The following is a 15,149-nucleotide window of genomic DNA, read 5'->3' as shown; positions in this document are numbered from 1 at the left end:
GAATCAATGGACATGAGTTTATGGAAACTTCATGAGTTGGTGATGGACAGGGAGGCCGAGCATGCTGCAGTCCATGGGGTCTCAAAGAGTCAGATACATTGAGCGACTGAATGGAACTGAACTAATGAGCAATGATATACCAATAAAATGGACAACTTGGAGGAAATGGACGAATTCTAAGAAAAGTATAACCTTCCAAATATGAACCAAAAAATAGTAACAGATCCTTCACAAGCATGGAAATCTAAACTGTGATCAAGAATATTCCAACAAAAAAAAGACCAGGACCAGATGGCTTCACATGTGAATTCTACAAAAAAAAATTTAGAGAAGAACTAACAGCTACCCTACTCAAAATCTTCCAGAAAATTACAGAGGGAGGTAAACTCCCAAACTCATTCTATGAGGCCACCATCACCCTGATACCCAAACCAGAAAAAGATGCCATGACAAAGAAAACTACAGGCCAATATCACTGACGATATAGATGCAAAAATCCTCAACAAAATTCTAGCAAACAGAAACTAACAACATACTAAAAGAGATCATGTATCATGACCAAGTGGACTTCATTCCAGGGATGCAAGGAGTTTTCAGTATTGCAAATCAATCAATGTGATGCACCATATTAATAAATATAAAAAACATATGATTATCTCAACAAATGCAGAGAAAACCTTTGACAAAATTCAACACCCTTTTATGATAAAAACTCTCCAGAAAGCAGGCATATAATTAATATGCCTGAACATAGTAAAAGCCATATATGACAAACCCATGGCAAATGTTATCTTCAAAGGCAAAAAACTGAAAGCATTTCCTCTAAAATCAGAAACAAGAAAAGGGTACCCACTCTCGCCACTACTATTCAACATTGTTTTGAAAGTCCTAGCCATAGCCATCAGAGAAGAGAAAGAAATGAGAGGAATCCAGATTGAAAAAGAAGATGCAAAACTCTCACAGTTTGCAGATGGCATAATCCTCTACACAAAAACCCCCACAGATACCACCAGAAAATGATTAGAGCTAATCAATGAATATAGTTAATCTTTAGGATATAAAATTAATATGCAGAAATCCCTTAAATCCTATACATATATAATGAAAAAAATAGAAAGAGAAATTACGTAAACAATCACATTCACCAGTGCAATGAAAAGAATAAAATACCTAGGAATAAATTTACCTAAAGAAACAAAATATCTATATCTAGAAAATTATAAAACCACTGATTAAAGAAATCAAAGATGACACAAATAGATGAAATATATTATGCTCTTGGATTGAATCAATATAGTGAAAATGAATATTCTACCCAAAACAAGTGATAGATTCAACACTATTCGTAAAAGACATTTTTTCACAGAACTAGAATAAATAATTTCACAGTTTGTATGGAAATAAAAATAAACTTGAAGAGCCAAAGTAATCATGAGAAAGAAGAATGGAACTGGAGGAATCAACCTGCTAGAATTCAGACTAAACTACAAAGCTACAGTCATCAAGACAGTATGGTACTGGCACAAAGACAGAAATATAGATCAATGGAACAAAATAGAAAGCCCAGAAATGAATCCAGATACCTCTGGACACCTTATCTTTGACAAAGGAAGCAGAAATATTTAATGGAGAAAAGACAATCTGTTTAACAAGTGGTGCTGGGAAAACTTGTCAACCACCTGTAAAAGAATGAAACTAGTGCACTTTCTAACACTATACACAAAAATAACCTCAAAATGGACTGCAAATCTAAATGTAAGACCAGAAACTATAAAACTCCTAGAGAAAAACATAGAACACTCTGAAGCAAATCACAGCATGATCCTCTATGACCCACCTCCCAGAGTAATGGAAATGAAAAGAAAAATAAAGAAATGGGACCTAATTAAACTTAAAAGCCTTTGCACAAGGAAGGAATCTATAAACAAGGTGAAGAGACAGCCTTCAGAATGGAAGAAAATAAAAGCAAACAAAGCAACTGATAAAGAACTAATCTCTAAAATATATAAGCAGCTCATGCAACTCAATACAAGAAGAAAAAACAACCCAATCAAAACGTGGGCCAAAGAACTAAACAGACATTTCTCCAAAGAAGACATAGAGATGGTTAATAAACATGGGAAAAGATGCTCAATATGTCATTAGAGAAATGCAAATCAAAACCACAATGAGGTACCATCTCACACTGGTTAGAATGGTTGCCCTCAAAAAGTCTACCAAAATTAAATGCTGGAAAAGGTGTGGAGAAAAGGGAACACTCTTGCACTGTCAGAGGAAATGCAAACTAGTACAGAAACTATGGAGAACAGTGTGGCAATTCCTTAAAAAACTGGGAATAGAACTTCCATATGACCCAGCAATCTCACTGCTGGGAACACACATCAAGGAAACCAGAACTGAAAGATACATGTACCCCAATGTTCATTGCAGCACTGTTTACAAAAGCTAAGACATGGAAGCAGCCTAGATGTTCATCAGCAGATGGATGGATAAGAAAGTTGTGGCACACATACACAATAGAGTATTCAGTCAGTTCAGTTCAGTCGCTTAGTCTTGTCCGACTCTTTGCGACCCCATGAATTGCAGCATGCCAGGCCTCCCTGTCCATCACGAACTCCCTGAGTTCACTCAGACTCACGTCCATCGAGTCAGTGATGCCATCCAACCATTTCATCCTCTGTCGTCCCCTTCTCCTCCTGCCCCCAATCCCTCCCAGCATCAGAGTCTTTTCCAATGAGTCAACTTTTCTCATGAGGTGGCCAAAGTACTGGAGTTTCAGCTTTAGCATCATTCCTTCCAAAGAAATCCCAGGGCTGATCTCCTTCAGAATGGACTGGTTGGATCTTCTTGCATTCCAAGGGACTCTCAAGAGTCTTCTCCAACACCACAGTTCAAAAGCATCAATTCTTTGGCACTCAGCTTTCTTCACAGCCCAACTCACATCAATACATGACCACTGGAAAAACCATATCCTTGACTAGACGGACCTTAGTCGGCAAAGCAATGTCTCTGCTTTTCAATATGCTATCTAGGTTGGTCATAACTTTATTACTCAGATATAAAAAATGCATTTTAGTAAGTTCTAATAAGGTGGATAGAACTGCAGCAAATGTGCGGTAGTTTGAACATTCTTTGGCATTGCCTTTCTTTGGGATTAGAATGAAAACTGACTTTTTCCAGTCCTGTGGAAACTGCTGAGTTTTCCAAATTTGCTGGCATATTGAGTTCAGCACTTTCACAGCATCATCTTTTAGGATTTGAAATAGCTCAACTGTAGTTTCATTACCTCCACTAGCTTTGTTCGTAGTCATGCTTTTCAATTTTTTTAATTAAAAAATGCTTTTCTTTTAATTTTTTTATCTCTCATATGCTGATAGCCACTAAATCCTTCTCTTTTCTTGGGGATAATAAGGGGATCAGCATGACTAACACCTGGGGATCAACTAGAGACAGAGAAGAGGGCACATCTCACAGACATTAGTTCTCTACTATTGCTTTTCTTCTTTTCTGAAGGAATTAAACATATTTGGTTGGATCTCTTTTGTCTACCTACATTTCAGACACTTTCTCTCTGCCCATTGTTCTCTGCCTGTTTTGTAGTTTTGATTTGTATTTTTCCTTCTCCTTTGCACTCTTCCTTTATGGTTTGATGACTTTTTGTGGTGGTATGTTTTGTTTCCTTTATCTTACTCTTCTTCAGATTTATCCTTTGTAATTACCATGAAGCACACTTAAAATATCTAATAATATCCTAGTTTAAACTGATAATTAACTTTAATAGCATACAGAAACTCTACACTTCTCCTGCCTCTCACATTTTAGGTTATTGACGTTATTTATGTCTTTCTATATTGTGATCCAATAAAAATTATTGTATATATTATTTTTAATTCATTTATTTCTTTAAAGTTTTAAACTGGAATTGAAAGTGGTTGACACACCATTACAATATAAGAGAATTACTATTTAATATATAAATATATATTTATATATTTACCTTGCCTGGTGAGTTTTATGCATTCATATGATTTTATGCTGTTAATTAAAGTCCTTTAATTCCAGCTAGAACTCCCTTTAACATTTTTGTAAGGCAGGATCTAGTGGTGACGAACTCCCTCAAATTTGTTTGTTTAGGGAAATGTGAGCTAAAGGACTAATGATGAACATTTGGTATATTTGATACCTTTAATTGTAGACTAAACCTTTTTAAAATGGAAAAAAATAGAACAAGAGGGAGATTAAATAAGATTCATGACTGTTATATTGGTAATGAGTTGGAGTTAAGGTTGTTGTTGTTCAGTTACTAACTCATGTCCCCTTCTTTGTGACCCCATGAGCTGCAGCATGCCAGGCTTCAGTGTCCTTCACTATCTCTTGGAGTTTGCTCAAACTCATGTCCATTGAGTCAGTGATGGCATCCAACCATATCATCCTCTGTTGTCCGCTTCTCCTCCCAACCATATCATCCTCTGTTGTCCGCTTCTCCTCCTGCCTTCACTGGTTCCCAGCATCAGGATCTTTTCCAGTGAGTCAGCTGTTCATGTCAGGTGGCCAAAGTATTGGCGTTTCAGCTTCAGTATCAGTCCTGCCAATGAATATTTAGGGTTGATTTCCTTTAGGATTGACTGGTTTAATCACCTTGCTGTCCAAAGGGCTCTCAAGAATCTTCTCTGACACTACAGTTAAAAAACAATTCTACAGCACTCAGCCTTCTTTATGGTTGAAAACTTAGATCCATACATGACTACTGGAAAAACCAAAGATGGACCTTGCTCAGCAAAGTGATGCCTCTGTTTTTTAACACACTGTCTAGGTTTGTCATAGCTTTTCTTCCAAGGAGCAAGCATCTGTTAATTTCATGGCTGCAGTCACCATCTGCAGTAATCTTGGAAACCAAAAAAATAAAGCCTGTCACTGTTTCCATTTTGTTTCTTTGTTTATTTGCCATGAAGTAATGAGACCAGATGCCATGATCTTAGTTTTTTGAATGTTGAGTTTTAAACCAGGTTTTTCACTCTGTTCATTCACCTTCATCAAGAGGCTGTTTAGTTGCTCTTTGCTTTCTGCCATTAGAGTGGTATCATCTGCATATCTAAGGTTATTGATATTTCTCCCAGCAATCTTGATTCCAGCTTGAGCTTCATCCAATCCAGCATTTCATACGATGTACTCTGCATGTAAGTTAAATATGCAGGGTGACAATGCAGTTTTGACATAATCCTTTCCCAATTTGGAAACAGTCCATTGTTCCATGTCCATTTGTAACTGCTGATTCTTGACCTGCATAGTCTTCTCAGAAGGCAGGTAAGATGGCCTGGTATTCCCATCTATTTTGGAATTTTTCACTGTTTGTTGTGATCCACACAGTTAAAGGCTTTGGTGTAACAGTCAATCAAGCAGAAGTAGACGTTTTCTCTTGCTTTTACTATGATCCAACAGATTTCAGCAATATGATCTCTGGTTTCTCTGCCTTTTGTAAATCCAACTTGTACATATGAAACTTCTCACTTCACATACTCTAGAAGCCTTGCTTAAAGGATTTTGAACATTACCTTGCTAGCATGTGAAATGAATGCAATTGTGTGGTAGTTTGAACATTTTGGTATTGCTCTTCTTTGGGACTGGAATGAAAGCTGACTTTTCCAGTCCTATGGCCACTTCTGAGTTTTCCAAATTTGCTGGCATATTGAGTGTAACACTTTAACAGCATAATCTTTAAGACTTGAAATAGCGCATCTGGAATTCTATCAGCTCCACTAGCTTTGTTCCTAGTGATGCTTCCTCCCACTTGACATCACACTCCAGGATGTCTGGTTCCAGGTGAGTGGTCACATCATCATGGTTATCTGGGTCACTAAAACTTTTTTTGTATAGTTCTTCTGTAAATTCCTGTCATCTCTTCTTCAAATCTGCTTCTTTTAGGTCCATATAATTTCTGTCCTTTATTGTGCCCATCTTTACATGAAACGTTCCCTTAGGATCATTTTCTTGAAGAGATCTCTAGTTTTTCCCAATCTATTCTTTTCCTCTGTTTCTTTGCATTGTTCACTTAAGAAAACTTTCTTATCTCTCCTTGTTATTATTTTTAACTCTTTATTCAGATGGGTATATCTTTCCTTTTATCCTTTGCCTTTAGCGTCTCTTCTTTTCTCAGCTGTTTGTAAGTCCTCCTGAGACAACCTTTTTGCCTTTTTGTATTTCTTTTTCTTTAGGCTGGGGATCTAATCCCTTGAATCTATTTGTCACTTTCACTATATAATCATAAGATATTTTATTTAGGTCATATCTGAATGGCCTAGTGGTTTTCTCTACTTTCTTTGATTTAAATCTGAAATTTGCAGTAAGGAGCTGATGATCTGAGCCACACTTCACTCCCAGTCTTGTATTTGCTGACTGTAGAGCTTCTCCATCTTTGACTACAAAGAATATAATCAGAATATAATCAATCTGATTTTGGTATTGAACATGTGGTGATGTCCATTTGTATAGTTGTCTCTTATGTTGTTGAAAGGGTATTTGCTATGACCAGTGTGTATCTTGTCAAAACTCTGTTAGTCTTTGCCCTGCTTCATTTTTTATTCCAAGGCCAAACTTGCCTATTACTCCAGGTATCTCTTGACTTCCTACTTTTGCATTCCAGTCCCCTGAGATGAAAAGGACTTCTTTTTAGTATTGTTTCTGGAAAGTCTTCTGAAGTATACTATTTGAAATTTACAAACCAGAAGTTGAAAGATGAAGTTTAAAAGTAAGGTTAAATTAACTAGTATAGAAGACTTTAGTACAATCCTCCTTAAACAAGAAAAGAAATTTTTTCAAAAAATAAATGATCATACTTAGAAAAGTTGTATATATAACAAAATACACATGGTAAATGAAGTATAAATTAACAAACACAAATGAACATTTTGATTAGTTGATACCAAATTTGTCAGTCAGTTATTTTAGTATGTGTTATTGAGTTTCCTTATCTAGTCAAAGATATTGAAGTTAACTCAAAGAGTAAAATTCAACTCTATCAATAAAGGCACACCTAAAATTAGTTCAGTTCAGTTCAGTCGCTCAGTCGTATCCGACTCTTTGCGACCCCATGAATCGCAGCACACCAAGCCTCCCTGTCCATCACCAACTCCCGAGTTCACTCAAACTCATGTCCATCGAGTCGGTGATGCCATCCAGCCACCTCATCCTCTGTAGTCCATTTCTCCTCCTGCCCCCAAATCCCTTGCAGCATCAGGATTTTTTCCAATGAGTCAACTCTTTGCATGAGGTGGCCAGAGTACTGGAGTTTCAGCTTCAGCATCAGTCCTTCCAATGAACACCCAGGACTGATCTTCTTTAGGATGGACTGGTTGGATCTCCTTGCAGTCCAAGGGACTCTCAAGAGTCTTCTCCAACACCACACTTCAAAAACATCAATTCTTCGGTGCTCAGCTTTCTTCACAGTCCAACTCTCACATCCGTACATGACCACTGGAAAAACCCATAGCCTTGACTAGACAGACCTTTGTTGGCAAAGTAATGTCTTCTTTTGAATATGCTATCTAGGTTGGTCATAACTTTTCTTCCAAGGAGTAAGCGTCTTTTAATTGCATGGCTGTGATCACCATCTGCAGTGATTTTGGAGCCCAAATAAATAAAGTCTGACACTGTTTCCACTGTTTCCCCATCTATTTCCCATGAAGTGATGGGACCAGATGCCATGATCTTTGTTTTCTGAATATTGAGCTTTAAGCCAACTTTTTCACTCTCCTCTTTCACTTTCATCAAGAGGCTTTTTAGTTGCTCTTCACTTTCTGCCATAATGGTGGTGTCATCTGCATATCTGAGGTTATTGATATTTCTCCTGGCAATCTTGATTCCAGCTTGTGTTTCTTCCAGCCCAGGGTTTCTCATGATGTACTCTGCATATAAGTTAAACAAGGAGGGCAAAGGAGGGCCACGAAGAGCTACTCCACGTTCAAGGTCAGGGAGGGCAGCTGTGAGGAGACACCTAAAATAGAAGGGTTCAAAAAGACAAAATATAAAAGAATAGGCAAAGGTTTACTGTAACAGTAATAAAGCACCTGTGATCTCCATGTTGGACAATGTACAATTTGGGCCAAAAATCATTAATTGAGACTAAAATTATCTTATAATGGTTAATGCTACAGTTTACAGTGAAGAAACACAAAAGCCAGCAACCACCTATATAAAGCCTAAAATTCAAGAAATATAAGAAAAAAGTAATACTATGTTAATAGTAAAATACACATTCAGTAAGAGAGATTAAATGGAGCAAAAAATAAATAAATGAATATAAATATGTAGAAGAGCTAAACTGAATAGGCAATAAGGTTGGCCTTATGGATATATGTTAAAACTGCAATGTGCTTCTTAATGTACATGAAATATTCATAAAATGATTTCACTGGCATTAAATTTCCTTAATTTTACAATTGCACTATGACTATGATAGTGAATATCTTTATCTTTCATAGTAAATATACACTGATGTGTTAAAAGGAAATGTGGAATATGGGTAAGGATATATGAGAATTTTCTCTGTGACTTCAACTGTTCTGCAAATTGGACATTATGTCTTAAAAAAATTAAAATAGAACTGTTGCATTTGCTTGGTGGTTTGTAGTTGACAAATGCATTTCTGCATCTTCTCCCAGGCTATGAAACACAGGGCCCAGCATCCAACATGCCAAGATAATCAGATGCTTTCTTCTCAAGCTACTACTTCAGTACTGGGAAGGTGCACTGTGCTGTGTTTTGCATTTTATGCTAAAACCTTTACATCTGGTTTAGTTTTTTGTAACTCAGAGTGGGTATCAACAATAGAATATGTCCATGCCTAGCTTCCATTTATCCAGTACTAATTATCTTTCCCTTAAAGTAACCCGGCATGCAAAAGCCAAATTCCATGGTTTTACAACAAGAAGAAACAAGCTTCCATTCTCCTTTCTAGAAGGATAATTAAAGGCTCTCTCATGGAGTGGAGAACACTGTAGACACTTAGTAAATGTATTTTAATATGGATGATACTGTATGATGCTTCTGTGCTGAGAGCCTTTAATGATCACCAGGCAGACCATAACCTTATGAAAATGCAGCAGAAAATCTTAGCTATTTCTATTTCAAGATCATATTGCAGCTCTTGGAAAAGCAACTAAAAATACAAGACAGAGTAGCATAAAGCTAATCAAAATTTTAGTTTGAGAACATAGCACACAGGAGGACTAGACAAAGTATAGCTTTGGGAAATACAGGAACCCAGCATAACTCACAAGAGTTACAGATTCAAAGCCTGATTATAAAGAAAGAATGATTAGAGAAAGACATCAGACAGAAAGGCTTCCTGAAGGAAACTAATACTAAACCTCAATAAATGGAGTAGCTACAGCTGCCTAAATACTTATTGTCAGAAAGTCTGGCTGAAAAGCTATAGGAGTCAGAGGCCATGGAGATAAAACACTAAAACATTTTCTCTAATTTTCTTTGAGGAAACATCAATTTGAAAGGCAAATTGATTTCTAAGAACATCTGTATCTTCTGAAATAGAATGTAATTGGGTATGTTGTTCTCAATTAAATATCAATATTTAACATGCTTTAGTCTTGATTTCCCAAGGATATCTTACATTTCTTTTCATGTCAACATAAATGATAGGAAAATACTGGAACAATAACAAATGCATCTTGCTGAGGAAGCAATCTACAGATACAGCTCTCACGATATCCACAAGCAAATGTAATACAGAAGCTTTGAGTTAATTAAAAAATCTCTGTGTAAGAAATACAAAGGATCATATGAGACTACTATCAGCAACTATATGCCAATAAAATGGACAACTTGGAAGAAATGGACAAATTCTTAGAAAAGTATAACCTTCCAAAACTGAACCAGGAAGAAATAGAAAATTTTAATAGACACATCACAAGCATGGAAATAGAAACTGTAATCAAAAATCTTCCAACAAACAAAAGGCCAGGACCAGATAGTTTCACAGATGGATTTTACCAAAAATTTAGAAACAAAATAAAACCTATCCTACTCAAACTCTTTCAGAAAATTGCAGAGGAAGGTAAACTCCCAAACTCATTCTATGAGGCAACCATCACCCTAAAAATGAAAACTACAGGCTAATATCACTGATGAACATAGATGCAAAAATCCTCAACAAAATTCTAGCAAACAGAATCCAACAGCATATTTAAAAAATCATACGTCATGACCAAGAGGGCTTTATCTGAAGGATGGAAGGATGCTTCAGTATTCACAAATCAATTCATGTGATACACCACATTAACAAATTGAAAGATAAAAACCATGTGGTTTGCATTCCCACATACGGAGAGAGAGGAGGGAGGAGGGTTCAGGATGGGGAACGCGTGTACACCCGTGGCAGATTCATGTTGATGTATGGCAAAACCAATACAATATTGTAAAGTAATTAACCTCCAATTAAAATAAATAAATTTATATTTAAAAAAAACAAAACAAACAAACAAAAAACATGTGATTATCTCAATAGATGCAGAGAAAGCCTTTGACAAAACTCAACATCCATTTACATGTTAAAAAAAAAAAAAAACTCTCCAGAAAGCAGGCACAGAAGGAACATAACTCAACATAATAAAAGCCATCTACGATGAACCCACAGCAAACATTATCGTCAATGGCAAAAAATTAAAAGCAAACATGTATAATATCATATATGAAATGAATCACCAGTCCAGGTTCGATGCATGATACTGGATGCTTGGGGTTGGTGCACTGGGACGACCCAGAGGGATGGTACAGGGAGGGAGGAGGGAGGGGGGTTCAGGACAGGGAACACGTGTATACCTGTGGTGGATTCATGTTGATGTATGGCAAAACCAATACAATATTGTAAAGTAATTAATCTCCAATTAAAATAAATAAATTTATATTTAAAATAAGTAAAAAATTAAATTTTTTTGAAAAGTAAAAAAAAAAAAATTCCTCTAAAGTCAGGAATAAGATAAAGTTGCCAACTCTCACCACTACTGCTCAACATAGTTTTAAAAGTCTTAGCCACAGCAATTGGAGAAGAAAAAAAATAAAATGAATCCAAATTGGTTAAAAAAAAAAAAAGAGTAAAACTCTCACTGTTTACAGTTGACATGATCCTCTACATAGAAAACCCTAAAGACACCACCAGAAAATGACTAGAGCTAATTAATGAATATAGCAAAGTTGCAGGATATAAAATTAATACACAGAAATCCCTTGCATTCCTATGCACTAACCCAGAGAAAACAAGAAGAGAAATTAAGGAAACAGTCCCATTCACCTTTGCAACAGCAACAAGAAAAATAAAATAAAATATCTAGGAATAAATTTACTTAAAGAAACAAAAGACCTTTATATAGAAAGCTATACAACACTGATGAAAGAGGCCAAAGATGTCACAAATAGATGGAGGAACATACCATGTACATGGATTAGAAGAATCAATATAGTGAAAATGAGTATACTACCCCCAAAGCAATCTATAGATTCAATGCAATCCCTATCAAGCTACCAATGGTATTTTTCACAGAACTAGAACAAATAATTTCACAATTTGTATGGAAACACAAAAAGCCTCAAATAGCCAAATCAATCTTGAGAAAGAAGAATGGGACTGGAGGAATCAACCTGCTAGAATTCAGACTAAACTACAAAGCTACAGTCATCAAGACAGTATGGTACTGGCACAAAGACAGAAATATAGATCAATGGAACAAAATAGAAAGCCCAGAAATGAATCCAGGCACCTCTGGACACCTTATCTTTGACAAAGGAAGCAGAAATACTTAATGGAGAAAAGATAATCTGTTTATCAAGTGGTGCTGGGAAAACTTGTCAACCACCTGTAAAAGAATGAAACTAGCACACTTTCTAACACTATACACAAAAATAAGCCCAAAATGGACTAAAGATCTAAATGTAACAGAGAAATTATAAAACTCCTAGAGGAGAACATAGGCAGAACACTCTCTGACATAAATCACACCAAGATCCTCTATGACCCACCTTTCAGAATAATGGAAATAAAAGCAAAAATAAAGAAATGGAACCTAATTAAACTTAAAGGCTTTTGCACAACAAAGGAAACTACAAGAAAGGTGAAAAGGCAGCCTTCAGAATGGGAGAAAATAATAGCAAATGAAACAACTGACAAAGAACTAATCTCCAATTATACAAGCAGCTCAAGAAGCTCAATATTAGAAAAGTAAATGACCCAATCAAAAAGTGGGCCAAAGAACTAAACAGACATTTCTCCAAAGAAGACATACAGACAGTTAATAAACACATGAAAAGATGCTCAACATTACTCATTATCAGAGAAATGCAAATCACAACCACAATGAGGTACCATCTCACACCAGTAAGAATCAGTTCAGTTCAGTCGCTCAGTCGTGTCTGACTCTTTGCGACCCCATGAATCGCAACATGTCAGGCCTCCCTGTCCATCACCAACTCCCGGAGTTTGAATAGCTGCAATCAAAAAGTCTGCAAACAGTAAATGCTGGAGACGGTGTGGAGAAAACGGAACTCTCTTACACTGTTGGAGGGAATGCAAACTAGTACAGCCACTATGGATAACAATGTGGAGATTCCTTAAAAAATTGGAAGTAGAACTGCCGTAAGACCCAGCAATCCCACTGCTAGGCATACATATGGGGAAAACCAGAATTGAAAGAGACACATGTAACTGCAATGTTCATTGCAGCACTGTTACAATAGCTATGACATGGAAGCAACGTATATGTCCATGGGGAGATGAATACATAAGAAAGTTGTGGTACATATACACAATGAAATATTATTCAGCTATATAAAAGAATGCATTTGAATCAGTTCTAATGAAGTGGATAAAACTGGAGCCTATTATACAGAGTGAAGTAAGTCAGAAAGAAAAATACCAGTACAGTGCATTAATGCATATATATGGAATTTAGAAAGATGGTAATGATGATCCTATATGAAAGACAGAAAAAGAGATACAGATGTAAAGAACAGATTTTTGGACTCTGTGGGAGAAGGCAAGGATGGGATGATTTGAGAGAATAGCATTGAAACATGTATATTACCATATGTGAAATAAATGCCCAGTCCAAGTTCAATGCATGAAACAAGGCACTTAAAGCCTGTACACTATGACAACTTAGAGGGATGGGATGGGGAGGGAGGTGGGAGAGGGATTCAGGATGGGAGGGACACATGTAGACATGTACACTTGTGTAAATATATGGCAAAACCCACCATAGTATTGTAATTAGCCTCCAATTAAAATAAATAATTTTTTTAAAAATCTCTGTGTAAAATGTTTCTATTTTCTTCTAGAGATAAAAAAAAATAAACTCACTTTCCCTTTCCTTTACTAAATAGCTAAATATTTGTAGATTCCTTCCACTCCTATCAGCCAGATAGCAATTGTCAGTCAGAAATATACTAAGCAGTGATTACACTCAATATTTCATTTTGTCAGGGAATATGGAAAGTGGATGTCACTTTAATGCTAATAGTTACTATCTCCTGACAAAAACTTCTCCTTTTTGTGGGAAAGATTGAAGGCAAAAGGAGAAGAGGGTGGCAGAGGAGAAGATGGTTAGATGGCATCACTGACATAATGGACGTGAATTTGAGCAAACTCCAGGAGATAGTGGAGGACAGAGGAGCCTGGCATGCTACAGTCCACAGGGTCACAAATATTTGGACACAAGTTGGCAGAACAACAACAACAAAAAGATTTATAGATTCTTTGCACTCCAAACAGGCAGATAACAATTTCCATTGTCAGAAGTATGCTACCCAATGTTTCATTTTGTCAGGAAATTTGGAAAGTGGATACCACTTTATTTTTAATTGTTACCATCTCCTAGAAAAAACAAAATGAGAGAATTAGAAAGAGAACTGTTTGTAGTATCAAGGAGCTCTCTTGACTTAGCTGAATAATTTTAAGCATCTTTCCACTGCCTCTGTCTTTGGCTCAGTTTCTTAATCTTTACAATAAGGGGGGATAACAAATATCTGAGGTGCCTTTCACCTGTGACTTTCTGAGATGCTTCCTAATAAGTAGAGATTGCCTATGAAACAAAACTTCAGATCACAGATGAGACACAGAAGCCACTCTAAACACCTATAGTTGAAAATCATAGAAGAAATTCATTCATGATCCAGGCAAGAAAAGAAAGTACCTCACAAACGAATTTTTACCACCACCATTCACAAAGCCATAATTGTCATTAGTGAAAGGTAGCAGTATGTAGGGAGAAGGCAATGGCAACCCCCTCCAGTACTCTTGCCTGGAAAATCCCATGGACAGAGGAGCCTAGTGGGCTGCAGTCCATGGGATCGCTAAGAGTCGGACACGACTGAGCGACTTCACTTTCACTTTTCACTTTTATGCATTGGAGAAGGAAATGGCAACCCACTCCAGTGTTCTTGCCTGAAGAATCCCAGGGACGGGGGAGCCTGGTGGGCTGCTGTCTATGGGGTCGCACAGGGTCGGACACGACTGAAGCGACTTAGCAGCAGCAGCAGCAGCAGCAGTATGTAAAGTAGTCCTCCCAAAATGAAACTTTCTATTTTTCAAAATAATTTCAATCACGAAATTATTTTTGGTAGTATCTACTTTTTATTTTTTAATTTATTTATTGTTTGCTTTTCTTTTTTATATAAATTTATTTATTTTAATTGGAGACTAATTACTTTATATTGTAGTGGTTTTGCCATACATTGGCATGAATCCGCCACGAGTGTATTTTTTTTTTAATTGGAGGATAATTACAATATTGTGTTGGCTTCTGCCATACAATAACATGAATCTGCCATAAGTATACATAAGTCCCCTCTACCGTGAACTTCCCCCCCAACCTCTACCCAATCCCACCCTTTTAGGTTGTCTCATTGATCTCCCTGTGATATAGCATGTTCCTATTAGCTATCTACTTTGCTTATTGTAACATATATGTTTCAATGACACTCTATCAATTGGTCCCACCTTCACCTTCTCCCACCATGTCCAAATATGTTTTCTATGCCTGTGTCTCTATTCCCGCCAGGCAAATAGGTTTATCAGTACCATTTTTCTAGATTCCATATATCTGCACTAATATATGATATCTGTTTTTCTCTCTCTGACTTATTAG

At 36.6% G+C, this 15,149-nt stretch overlaps 1 long non-coding RNA gene across 1 annotated transcript; it reads left to right on the top strand.

The window, feature by feature from the left end:
- Positions 1 to 787: 787 nt before the first annotated feature.
- Positions 788 to 11,088, top strand: LOC120861169. The gene is made up of 2 exons (XR_005720501.1): positions 788 to 845; positions 10,997 to 11,088. It is a non-coding gene; the product is annotated as an uncharacterized LOC120861169 (long non-coding RNA).
- The last annotated feature ends 4,061 nt before the right edge of the window (positions 11,089 to 15,149 follow it).

Source organism: Oryx dammah, unplaced genomic scaffold, assembly GCF_014754425.2.
Source record: "Oryx dammah isolate SB20612 unplaced genomic scaffold, SCBI_Odam_1.1 HiC_scaffold_11229, whole genome shotgun sequence".
Taxonomy (NCBI): Eukaryota; Metazoa; Chordata; class Mammalia; order Artiodactyla; family Bovidae; genus Oryx; species Oryx dammah.
Note: the sequence above shows the minus strand (reverse complement) of the source record. Positions and strands in the feature narration are given on the sequence as shown.